This window comes from Temnothorax longispinosus, chromosome 9 (assembly GCF_030848805.1).
Source record: "Temnothorax longispinosus isolate EJ_2023e chromosome 9, Tlon_JGU_v1, whole genome shotgun sequence".
Lineage (NCBI taxonomy): Eukaryota > Metazoa > Arthropoda > Insecta > Hymenoptera > Formicidae > Temnothorax > Temnothorax longispinosus.
Genome location: NC_092366.1, coordinates 4,350,224 through 4,362,652, shown reverse-complemented (window position 1 = coordinate 4,362,652; position 12,429 = coordinate 4,350,224).

Below are 12,429 nucleotides of genomic sequence, written 5' to 3'. Positions count from 1 at the left end.
GAGATTAAGAGTTAAGAATATACATTTATTTCTAGCGAATTAAGAAAAGAGACTAAACCAAAAAGTTTGATTTAACAATTTGTTACAAATTATGATGATGTTTGCATATTTTCAAAGAGATCTCAGGACAAATTTGAAAGGTCAATGTAATAATAGATTTAAACTTTCAAAATATTCCTTTCTTAACGAATATTTATACATTATAGAAAAAATTTTTAATAAATGTCAGTTGCGAAAAGATAATTTTCAATACTTTCGAATTACTTTTTAAATTAAAAGTCCTAAATGTATTTCTTAAACATAACTATTTTATGAGAGGCATCGCCAATGAAGCATTTCACTTAGCACGTCCCTGTACTCGAAGGCGAGCTTCAATACGACGCTGCATACGTTTAGCTAAATTACACTCTATATACACCGTTATTATTTCACGGATGCCGTTGATGCCCTCTCACGCCCGACGCCTTTTTCTCATCTTCTTCGCTCCCTGGACCTTGCCGCCTCCGCCGGGCTCAGGCCCACGGCCGACGAAAAAGCGACGGGCCGCGGTAGGTACGTACCTGCTCGTATCACTTCTTGATTGCGTTCAACGTGGGCGAAAAAATGCGCACATGCGAGCGCCAATACGGTCGGAACGCGGCGACGAGTAAATATTATCGCACAGCTTGCAATTCGCGATTCAGGCGCGACGTTAACCCTCTCGGGAAAAGTGGTCTCATTTGAATCCGTGTACGTTTTATTTCTTTCTTTCTTTGATACCCAGATTTGTAGTTTAATCTTCAAAGTGTGCCCTAACAAATTCGACTGTAAAATGTTTTAAGTCATTGTTTCGTGGAAACATAACACCTTGGAAAATAATACTACCAGCAAAATTTTGATCTATATAGTATTATATAGAACGTTTCTATATCAGAATTTGCAAGTAGACAATAATATACAACATTCTATTACAGGTTGATGTAATGTACAATAGAAAGAAAATTATGCTACAAAAGAAGATACACTCCGCTAGATAAATGAAACATTAATAGTGCTAAAGAGATTAATCTACTGTCCAAGATTACGTCTATGTCGTGCTCGGTGAGAAGAAGAGATAAATGAACGAAAGAGAAAAATAAATGCGAAAGAAAAACAGAATGTCGGGAAAAATGTAAAGAGTTACATCCTGCAAAAATTATCCTTATTAATGGGCCGAAGTTCGTAGAAATTATTACGACGACAACTGCAAAAGTGCAATACCGGGGCGCATTTTTCTTCGAAAAAGTTTTACACGCTGCACGTAAATTATATCCAACACGGAGACGTCCGCAGAAATATTGTTACTTCGCAAAGATCATATTTCTTTACATTTTTTTTCTTTCGAAAAATCTTATTCACCTATAAATCGCTTATTAATAATCTAACAGTTTAATTAATGATTTAACGGTTTAATCTTCAAAATGCTTTAACGGTTCATTAATCGATTAAGAGGATTATGCCGCTCTGAAAGTGCTGCGTAATCTCTTCCCTAATCGAGGTGTTAAATTATGCACTCAGCGAAGAAAGTATACGACAACATATCAGGCAATAATGCATGTTTAAATTTCAACCCGATGATTAAACTCCATTGGGATAATGCTGATTAGCGGAGCCAAATTCTTCCAGCCGATCCCCACGGTTTTTATCTTCTCGCCAAAACGGAGCGCCTCAATACCGTTGCATAAATTAGCCATAATTGCAGTTTATATGTATTATCATTACATTGTCGAATTACACTTTATTAGTATTATTATTTCGCGAGTTCTTCTCGCGCTGCCCGACGTTTTATCATCCGGCTGCAACAAAAAGTGCAGATTATCGCAACGCAACGCCGATGCTAATGCAACCGTGTTCCTTCGTAGCATATCCTCATCGTGAAATTTTATTTTGCTCGTAAAGCACGAGATAGAGACACTTCGAGAATATTACAAACTATAGCGATTGCATTACAGATATTAACATACGTACGTTCCACAAATTTTTAAGTTTTTATCGACTCCGTTTGCATGTTAATTAATAGAAATTTGCTGTCGATGCAAATAAGCCACTGCTCACTCCCTCACTATTGATCATGCAAAAATCTAGGTGCGCAAGAAGCGCGTACTCTTTGCGCCAATCTCCGGTACAGGTAAGAAATCAAAACGCGCAGAGAAGAATTGGATTAGAAAAATCTCTAGAGAGAGAGAGAGAGAGAGAGAGAGAGAGAGAGCGAGAGAGAGAGAGAGAGAGAGAGAGAGAAGAGAGAGAGAGAGAGAGAGAGAGAGAGAGCAGAGAGAGAGAGAGAGAGATAAAGAAACCACGATAAGAGACGAGAGAGCCTCCTCTCGAAAGACTCTCTCTCCTCTCTCTCTCTCTCTCTCTCTCTCTCTCTCTCTCTCTCTCTGCTCTATTATTCATCGAGGTATATCACGCGCTCGTGGCTTGCCGGGCGCATAAATATGCGCCGGCATCTCGGCCGGGGCGAATTTGTATCTCTCGCCGCATTGCTATCCGCGCTAATCGATAGATTTGAAAGTCATGGCTCGCGTCGGCCATTTGAATTTTAAATGCGAGATCGCGGGAGCAATATGACAATCTTAGTGGCAGTTTTCAGCCGCCTCCGAGGCGCGGAAAGGATCGGAAAGGAAGGAGGGAAGCAAGAAAATGACTAACGCAGCGGGTGAGCGAATGGACAGTAGAGCCTTATCGCCGGGCGTGCGGTAACTTCCGCAAGCGCATTTCGCCGACTTGTAAATCTGCGTTAACGCTGTGCTGGCTGGATGTTGATCGTATACAATCGCAGCTAAGAACGCGATCCTATAGATAAACCCAGTTATACGCCCAATTATAAATGCGCTTTCTACACAGACAATAATAAAAATGATAGTATTTCGTAAAAGTTTTTATCTCAAACCCGCTCGAAAAATATCTCGTAATATTGATATTTCCAATATACACAAAGCTTTCCGCCACCGCGAGAGTAAGGATCGTTTTCAGTCTTTGTTCCGTTTTATTCGCGAAATCGCAACGAAGATCTCGACGAGATCCTCCGATAAAGACGCGCCGGGACATCGAATGATTCTCGTGGAAGCAACGTTCTAGAAGTTACAAAGGGTCTTTTCCGCGCTCTAAGTAATCAGACATGCAAAATTCTTCTTTTGTATCCCTTCTCATCACCGTTTCGAGCCCTCTTCCGCTTCGAGCCAACCTCGAGCTCTCTTTTTTTCTCATCGCCTTAATCGAACCGCCGCTTGATTCTAACGATACTTTTGGGCACCCGTTTGATGACCCAGCAGCCCATCGCGTTCTCTTTCTTCCTACGGGAATCCCAATGAACTCCCAGGCTCATTAGTTGAATCAGTGATATACGGTCCCTTCGCCTCTCTTTCTATCTATCCCTTCCTTCGCAAAAACCTATCGTAATCCGCGACAGCCATTATCTCGTTCCCTCAACGAAAGTTTTTATTCGTATGTAAATGATGATGATCAGCTATGACAATAACGCCGATGTGATTTGGTGACTTTATCAAAGAATTGTTAAGAAATATAAAGAATATACCATTTGCGTCTAAAGACATATTTATTCATTCGAGATTTATATATTTCTCTAGCTATAATTAACTTTCAATATCAACTCTAAAAACCTCAACGTTTAATCTCTAAAGTAGAATGTTAAAGTGTGTTTGTAGAAATATAAAGCATAAATATCATTATTAGTGTACGCCAATTATATATAAATATATATATATATATATATATATATATATATATATAATTTTGAAATCGCAGAGATTATCAACGTTAGCCTACTTTAGACAAAATTAAAGAAGTTATATATATGTATCAATCGATTTATTAATATTCTATTATTAATACATTACGATATACAGCAATTAATAAATGGCAATAGTGGAGCTCGCCTACGAAACATCGGACATTATTGGGTCGCACGCGAGTTTCCGCTTTAAAAAGATTTATTTATCGGCTGCCATGCGAACCGGCAATTAATTATCTCGTCTCGAGTAACGACCGGCGGAATGAGAGGGCGAAATTAATTCAATTTAACACACACGAGCGAGCGAGCGCGCGCGCGAGAATTCGCTATCACTCTCTTTCTCTCTTTCTCCGCTTCCTCTCTTTTCTCTTTATTTTTCTCTTTTCTCGTGACGTCAAAAGAGAAACAAACGGGCCGCAGGGCCACTTATGCGCAACGCGCGCGCGGCCGGCTGCAATTAAAACTGAGTAACAATTAGACCTAAGAAGCGAAGTTCCGGCCGAATACGTGACCCTCTCGCCGAAAACGCGAGTGCAAGCGTGAATCCGCGAGCCTGCTGCTTTTTTTTCTTCTTTCCATTCTTCTGGGCCACTTTCAAACCGCCTTTTTTCCACCGACCCTTTCTTTTTTCACTCTTTCAGCCGTGAAACATTGAGCTCTTAAACGCGCATCCGATACCTGCATGCGGACGAAATAATTTAATTTCCGGATAATTATGTTCCCCTAATTAATCCCTCTTTTTACTCACTCTGCAACATATATAATTTCAATACAAGATGCAGAAAAAACTCGAAACTCTCCGACGAAAACATGAAATTATACGTCAGAGAAATTTTGAAATCTTTAAAATGCAAAGTAATTAGAAGAAATTAAAAAATCATAAATTATAAACTCGAGTGCAAGATCGCTGTAATTGATGGCCTTCGTCCTAGTTCAAATCCCACTAATTTTAACGTAATTTAATTTTCTAGAATGCAAAATAATGAGGCGAGGCAAATGCGTACAAGCCGTAACTCATAGCTTGTTTGCAAGCCGAGATCAAAAATTGCCATCACGCATACGCGCTGCGCAATGTGAAACAACCACATCACGACTTATGGGATTGGTGAAAATTGCATAACATTCCATATCAAATAAAGACGCGCGCGCGCGCGTATAACTTTTGATTCAAGGGAACCAAAAATAAAGGAAAACTGCCGAAGAGTATATCTTACAACTTTCACGCGCCCAATTAACCTCGAGGAAGACGCCTAACGATCGCCTCGACGGGATCGAGCACCGATGAGAGGCCGGCGAATCGGATGTACCGAGTGAGACTGTAATGTGCTTCGAGATACGTAGGTAATTACAAGTGTCTCCCGGCTTTACCGAGAATATACTATTATGATACTAGTCTTCTCAAGGGTTCGTGCAGTTACAATGATAGGATGCGTTCAAGGACACTATAAATTCAAGGATGGAATGCATTCGATCCTCGAAAGTTTCAATTAATTAAATACCAGGAAAATTAGAACGTCGTAAGGCAAAGCCGTTTTTAACCGGCATCCTTCCGGCATCGAAATAGTTCTGCCCCCTTAAAGGCATGCTTTTATTTACTTGTGTTTTTAAAATAGAAACAGTCAGAAGTAATATTGCTCCTAATTGAGAGAATAAAACGATTGTAACTTGAAATTATAAAACAACCAAACCCGATGCTATTGCACAGGATCGAATATCTTCCAGGAAGCAGTTTCCCGTAATCGTTTTAAAGACACTTTAATTAAAGTAAATCGTTATGAAAGCGAGCAAATGGCTTTTGACTTTTAAACTCGACTCGGCATAATAAAGTTCTTTTTCCGCGTGCGAGAGAGAGAGAGAGAGAAAGAGAAAGAGAGAGAAAGAGAGAGAGAGAGAAAGAGAGAAGGGGAGGGGGGAAGAAATATCTTTTGCAGAAGAACTTCTCAGCGCTCCTTTAAGAGGACAGGGTAATTAATTTTGACGAGTTAACCCTAAAAAATTCACTGACAATCTTACGACCACGCTTTTGTCTTCATTACATGCTTTAACGCATTTTCCTCTTTCTGCTTTCCCGCATCAGTTTCGTAGTAAAACCTGTTTCTAACGAAGAAGACGTGTAACTTATTTTTATGGTTTCTCGCCGCGTGGTTTACGACGAATTTGTGATATGAATCATCTTTCTAGATATCTTCGCTCTTTCTTTCTAAAAACATTTCACCGAAGAAGGAGAGACTATTAGAAATGTTATCAGAACTTAAGAGAAATTGGAAAAATGTCAAGTCTTATATTCATCACAGATATATATAATTTCTTGTATAATTTGTTTTAAGAAAATTTATAATAATTTATAATAATTTATAAATCTGTTGTTAACGTAGAAAATTGAAATATTAATAAAATTGACGTACAGACTAGTAAAGAAAAAATAGATTATTAATAATCTCATTATTATTATTTTTACGGTCATTTCACATTTATTATCTCTCTTTCTCATTTCATCATTCAGAATAATTAACATATTGTGGTTAATGATATAGATAATAGTTTTACATTTATGCACCAAGAGCAAGCTTTAAATGGTCTAAATTTTACATAAGTATGTAATATTGAAAATATAATTATGCATTACGTACACGACGATACAATGGTTAAGTGAAAAAGGAAAATAAAGAATAAAATAGTCGATTAAATGCGAGGAACTGGAAATTTAGTTTAAATTGAAAGACAGGGGAGGTAGATCGCTCATATAACTTTCTCGAAAGCAACTCGACCTGCAGCTCCGCGATTATATTCCGCAATTCCGCTCGCAGGAGTATAAGTTTCTGCGCAATTCTATGTTATTCGATTACGCGCGGTCAGAAGCGTATATAACTCTTCGAAATTAGAGAAACGAAAGGATCGGCTCCCGCGGGTCGAATCGCTGTTGATTATTTTTCATTTCTCAGATCCTGTATATATATATATATATATATATATATATATGTGTGTATATATATATGCGTGGAATCCGCTCCATATTCCTCCCATTCTATTCCTTTCTTCGCGTTAACCCTTTTAAGGGTGCATATCACAAATTACAATATAACCTTTCTTCTACTTTCTATTCTTTCAATGATACTATCAAAAGTGTTTTCTTATCTGTTGGATAAATCAAATTTGTTTTTAAGGACGTTCTCTCGTCCTTATACTAGAGAAAATCGATTTTCTTAGGATTTTCTTGAAACTGTGAATATACGTTAATTTAAGTGTGCTTTATGCGTGGTATAAATTTCAGTACCTCTTCCGGTATAAAAAATAAAGATACTGAGCCTTAAAGTTTCAAAAAAAATTTTTTAATTTAATTTTTTTAGTTTTGGCATTTTTTCCTTATAGAACTCGACGAGAGGAGCAACTTTGGTCCTTTTGGCCAACCTTATATCTCTTACCGTTTGGCCTGGAAAATTTTTTCATTAGTAAAAGTTGAAACTTTGAGGCTCAGTATCTTGATTTTTTATACCGGAAGAGGTACTGAAATTTATACAACGCATAAAGCACACCTAAATTAACGTATATTCACAGTTTCAAGAAAATCCTAAGAAAATCGATATTGTCTAGTATAAGGACGAGAAAACGTCCTTAATGCCTAATCCTTGTATTTTTCAAATCGGTGTACGATATAATCCTTTATATATGCGCGCACGATACTGTCTTATAGATAAAAAATTCGCTGATCACATCGAGAAATGTATATCTTCATGAATATAAATCGGTTTATTACCAATCCAATTTTCTACATTTAAAGATTAAAATTCCGACGTTAAACCCACAAAAACTATTAAGGTTTTTTTTTCAATTACGTGTGCTACCAAGGAGCGCGTCTTCTGGCAAATTAGTTGAAAAGGTACCCTGGACGAAATGCTAATTTTTTTCGCCGGGCGAAAAAATGCCGCTCACGTATCGCGCCGTTAACGAATTGGAAACCACTAATTAAAGTCACCGGAAGTCTCGATCGCATTCGCGACGCTCTTTGCGCCGTTTTTTACGCGCTCTTTGTCGTTTTCGCTCTGCTCCCGGGGCTGGAAGTAAGCCAAGCGTGAATGTTATCGACAGATTTCGCGATGAGCTCGCGGCTCAAGTGCCAACACGCATACACCGAGCCATCGAAAGTTCACTTTTGTGGCAATTTTAAAGGAAGCTTTCGGACGCAACAATGCACCAAGTAACTATGTAATGCAAATTTCCAATTTTCGTAGCTTATTCCTGAGAGTAGAGAATATTTAACAATATGTAAGTCTTTGTAATTTTAGCAATTATTACATTTTTGTTACATATAAATTTTTAATTTTTTATATGCTGTACCATATACAGAAATTACAATTAGCATTATTATGCTTCAATATTACTGTATCTAAAAAAATATATTAATTGCTCAAATGTCATAATTCTTTCTCTTTATATTCCGATTATCGTACACGATAAAAATATTGTTTCTCGTCATTATAATTTATCTCTGTACGTAATTCATAAATTTTTTAATCTACGTGTCACGCATCGAGTGTCAGTCCAAAAGTCAGTAAAATTTGTTCAATAATTACATTATTAGTAGCGAAAAGATAATTGATTTTGCGGACGTCCATCGCAACGTTGCCTCTTCGTTCCGCAATCAAATAAATTTTTATGCGAATGTATTTTATATCATCGTTTCGTGTAACGTCCAATAGCGCTTGTGAGTTATGCATAAGCGTTGATTGACAGCGCTTCGGGGAATTTTCGAGTAACGAGAAAATGAGTGTTTATCGTAATTAATAATTATAACAAAGACACGTTCTCATCGAACAGGGGAGAGACTAACGGATTGACGGGCCGCGACGTCGATCGCAGTGATGTGCAACGCGAGATATCCAATATCCACCGTTCGAATGTCGGCGGAATTAATATGCCCGCCAACAGAGATAACGATTGGGAACTTTAACAAATTAATATTTATAATTTATGCTAACCTAAAAGCCGAGCGCGCTTTTAATCGTTCCTATTATCTCGTTACAAACAACAAAAGTAATCATTAAAACAGACACATTAATTTGAACATGTTACTTCTAAATCATGAATTGCGGTGAATTATTTATCACAATATTTCTCTTGAAAATAGGTATAAACTTTAGTACAAAAATGATAAATTTTACGAACATATCACGCGTCATTAAAAAGTTCGTCATTAAAAGTTTTTTAACTTTTTATTTTTCATTTCTATAAAATTGATATTTTTAGCAGAATTAATATTTTCATGCATAAAAGGCATTATGAGTTTCATTTAGTTGAGCTCTTGATACAGTTTCTTATTTTTCAACTCACTTAAAGTATTCTGCCTTGCATTTTGACGAGCAAAGCTCATATTCTTTTGTATTCTTTAAAAGGATAATTATAAAAGTAAAAAAAAACTTCACTGTCCTCTGAAGTAAATAAGAAAAATTGATTTCCGAAGAAAGGTTAACTCGTTCATTTAGTTTTATTCGTACTATTTTTTTTCATCAGATCCATATCTCTATTTTAGTATTTTTTCATTTACATAAAAATTAAAATAGTAAGTTTTTCATATTTATCCAATGATAATTAGCTTCCAATTCAATGAATAAAATATATGTATACTGCTTAAGTAACAATACAATGCTACACAATTATTTTATACAAACATAAAATATATTATCTATTTTTTCAAACAAGAATTATCCATTATAGGATTAATAGACACAGATAAAATTCGATTTGGGAACAACGGCTTTGTCTACGTATCGCGAAATAATTCGGACGCTTTGCCGCGTGTTCTTGTGTCATTACGAGATTGTACACGCTAGTAATTTGATGCCTTTTATGCGGTTTCCCCTTTGTTACCTCTACCGGACAATGTCATTATCTGCAAAAGAGTATGATTGATCAAAACGTAATAAACGAGATAGTACGTATCACTCGCGGGGACTAAAACTAACGAGGCACGTTTTGTGCCGCGCGAAATCGGCGTTTGTTAGTATCTAATCCAATTTTGTTGATCCCGAATTTGTACAAATGACAAAATTACAGAGAATATTACGCGAAATTGTGTATACTATATATTATACGTATAAAGTATAAATGCACGTATAAAATTCTTGAAAAGGAGAATAAAAAGAGATCCAAATTTTTCTTTTACTCCTAAATTGCATAAGTGTATCAATAAATAGTTCTTATAAAATTATTAGAAAAGATATCCAAACATGAAATAAATAAATCCCTGTAAAAGTTCTCTAAGTATCATCTATATATAGGGTAAACTCGGGTAAGATGGCCATAGTTTTTTAAAATGCAAAAAAACATACATTTATTTTTGTTATTTTTTAATAGTGTTTGGTATATTCCTTCGCTGAAGCTTAAAGTACGTAAAACTATCGAAATTAAGAAAAAAACACTTAACATAAGTTTTATATTATCAAAGTATTACAACATATGCATTGGCCATCTTATCTGACCTTTAAGGAAAAGATGGCCATAGCATTACGGGAAAGTTGGCCATACATATTTTAATGTTAAAGATGCACTTAACATCTTGTAAAATGATAAAAAAAAATTATAATTTCACATATTTAGTTACAAATATATATATAATTTTCCCACACATTTGGCAAACATCAGTAAATGATGTACACGTTTCATGCAGCCACCGCTTGCAGCGAATGCATTAAATCCAATCTACTTACATACAAAGACTTCTGGCAAGAGATAAACTTTCTGATTTGCGTACAGAAACATCAGGATGTCTAGACAAAAATGAATAAAGCCAATCGTCCAGCTTTTTGAGTTTCATTATTGAATCTGTGTTTGATTTCAAGTTGATTAGCAAAGTTATAAGCCAGTGTACAAAGATCATCTCAAGTAAGCGGAAAACCATGCTTTTGCATCATTTCAATATGGTGCATTCTTTCTTCATTCCAAGCGAGCACAGGTAGGCCTCATTCCACCCTTTGTTGCGTTAGCAGATTTAAATCTTCTTTCAAGATTAACCTCGAGTATGTTCTCACGTCCTATTTTTATTTGGCATCTATAAAAACACAAATACTGTCATTATTTATAAATACCATTTATAAATATTATTATTATTGTCTTTTTGATAATTCTGAAGTAATTTCTATCACCTTGCACGCATATTGACTATGCTTTGTCAGTACACAAGACAGGTTTTATAACCTCATTTTTAGCAGTACAGTTTATCGTTTTTCCGTATAAATAAAAGTTAATTGACTACCGTGTCTCTTGTTATGCGATAAGTATTGTTAAATACTTTCTATAGAAACTCAAGAAGCAACGCGATATCGGACAATTAAATGATGAGATTCTCACTTGATAGCTAAACACTTACGAAGTAAATATCACAATATTTCCCGAAACTAGCACAAAATCAAAATGAAAAATCTTATAATACTTATTTTTATTGCACATCATCCACAATCCTCTTCTATAATAACAAAAAGCCAGTGCCACGAGCTGTGTGATAAGCAATTAATCGACTTTTGTCTCGCAGATAGTCATATTAATATATCGATTGTGTGGGCCGACTTATCATGAAAAAAGTGAGCCATCTTACCCAAACTGTGAGGAAAAGATGACCATAGTATTTATAAATAGTGGAAATAGAAATACAAATTATATATAGGTCAAATTACAATTTACATACCTTAATTATGCATGTGTGTAACGTTGATTACGGCAGCTTAACTATAATTTATTCGACGTTATAGCAGCTTTTAGCAGACACATGAAGAACTTTGCAGGCAGTCGAAAGTAAAAATATGATATAATATTCACAATATTGTTATTTCGAATAGTGTACGCACATAAACTACTGTAAATATTGATTATCTTTGAGAATGACTACAAAAATGCACTGTTTAGCTATTATTGGAGAAATTACAGCCATGGGCCATCTTTTCCGTATGGCCATCATACCCTATTATTTTCTAATTATATGACCATAATATACGTATCTATAATTTTAATTTACTAGAAAACTAAAAGTCAAAGCATAGATAAATATAAATATAAACAATGTATCGCAAGGATATACATTTTCAAATGACGTTTATAAAACACGAATATTCGTATTTTGCACAACACAGGAACACACAAAAAGCTTAACTGCATCATTGCATCGGAAAAACGCATCCACTTATTCTCTTATCCCGAAGAATTGTTGCGTCGAATTGATCGCAACGATTTCATTGTAACAATTAACGGCAATTAAGGGTAATCTTTGCAGACAATTGCTCCAATTTAAGAACATGGATGCTGTTCACATTTTCACCAAGACAAGCGTCCCTTTATATATCAACCTGTATCCTGTATGTACATGTTTCCAAGATAACTAGTACACGAGAGAATTGCCAAAAACACCCGAGTTGCCATAAAAGCTGAGTGTTTCGCGCACTTCGAGGGTGGAAGCCGACCCGGTCGAGGGTGCTTCAGTTCGCCGAAAAGGAAAGGACTCGAGGAAAGGGACCGGTTGGGGGATCGCGAGAGAGCGAAAAGTGACCCTCCATGTATTATTCCGTTCAAACGTCATTTCAAAAACGGCTTATCCGCCGCGAGACTATTAACGTCAGGGGGTGGACGCGTAAACGAAGGGCGAGAATCGCGCCGGTATAGTAGTCCACCCG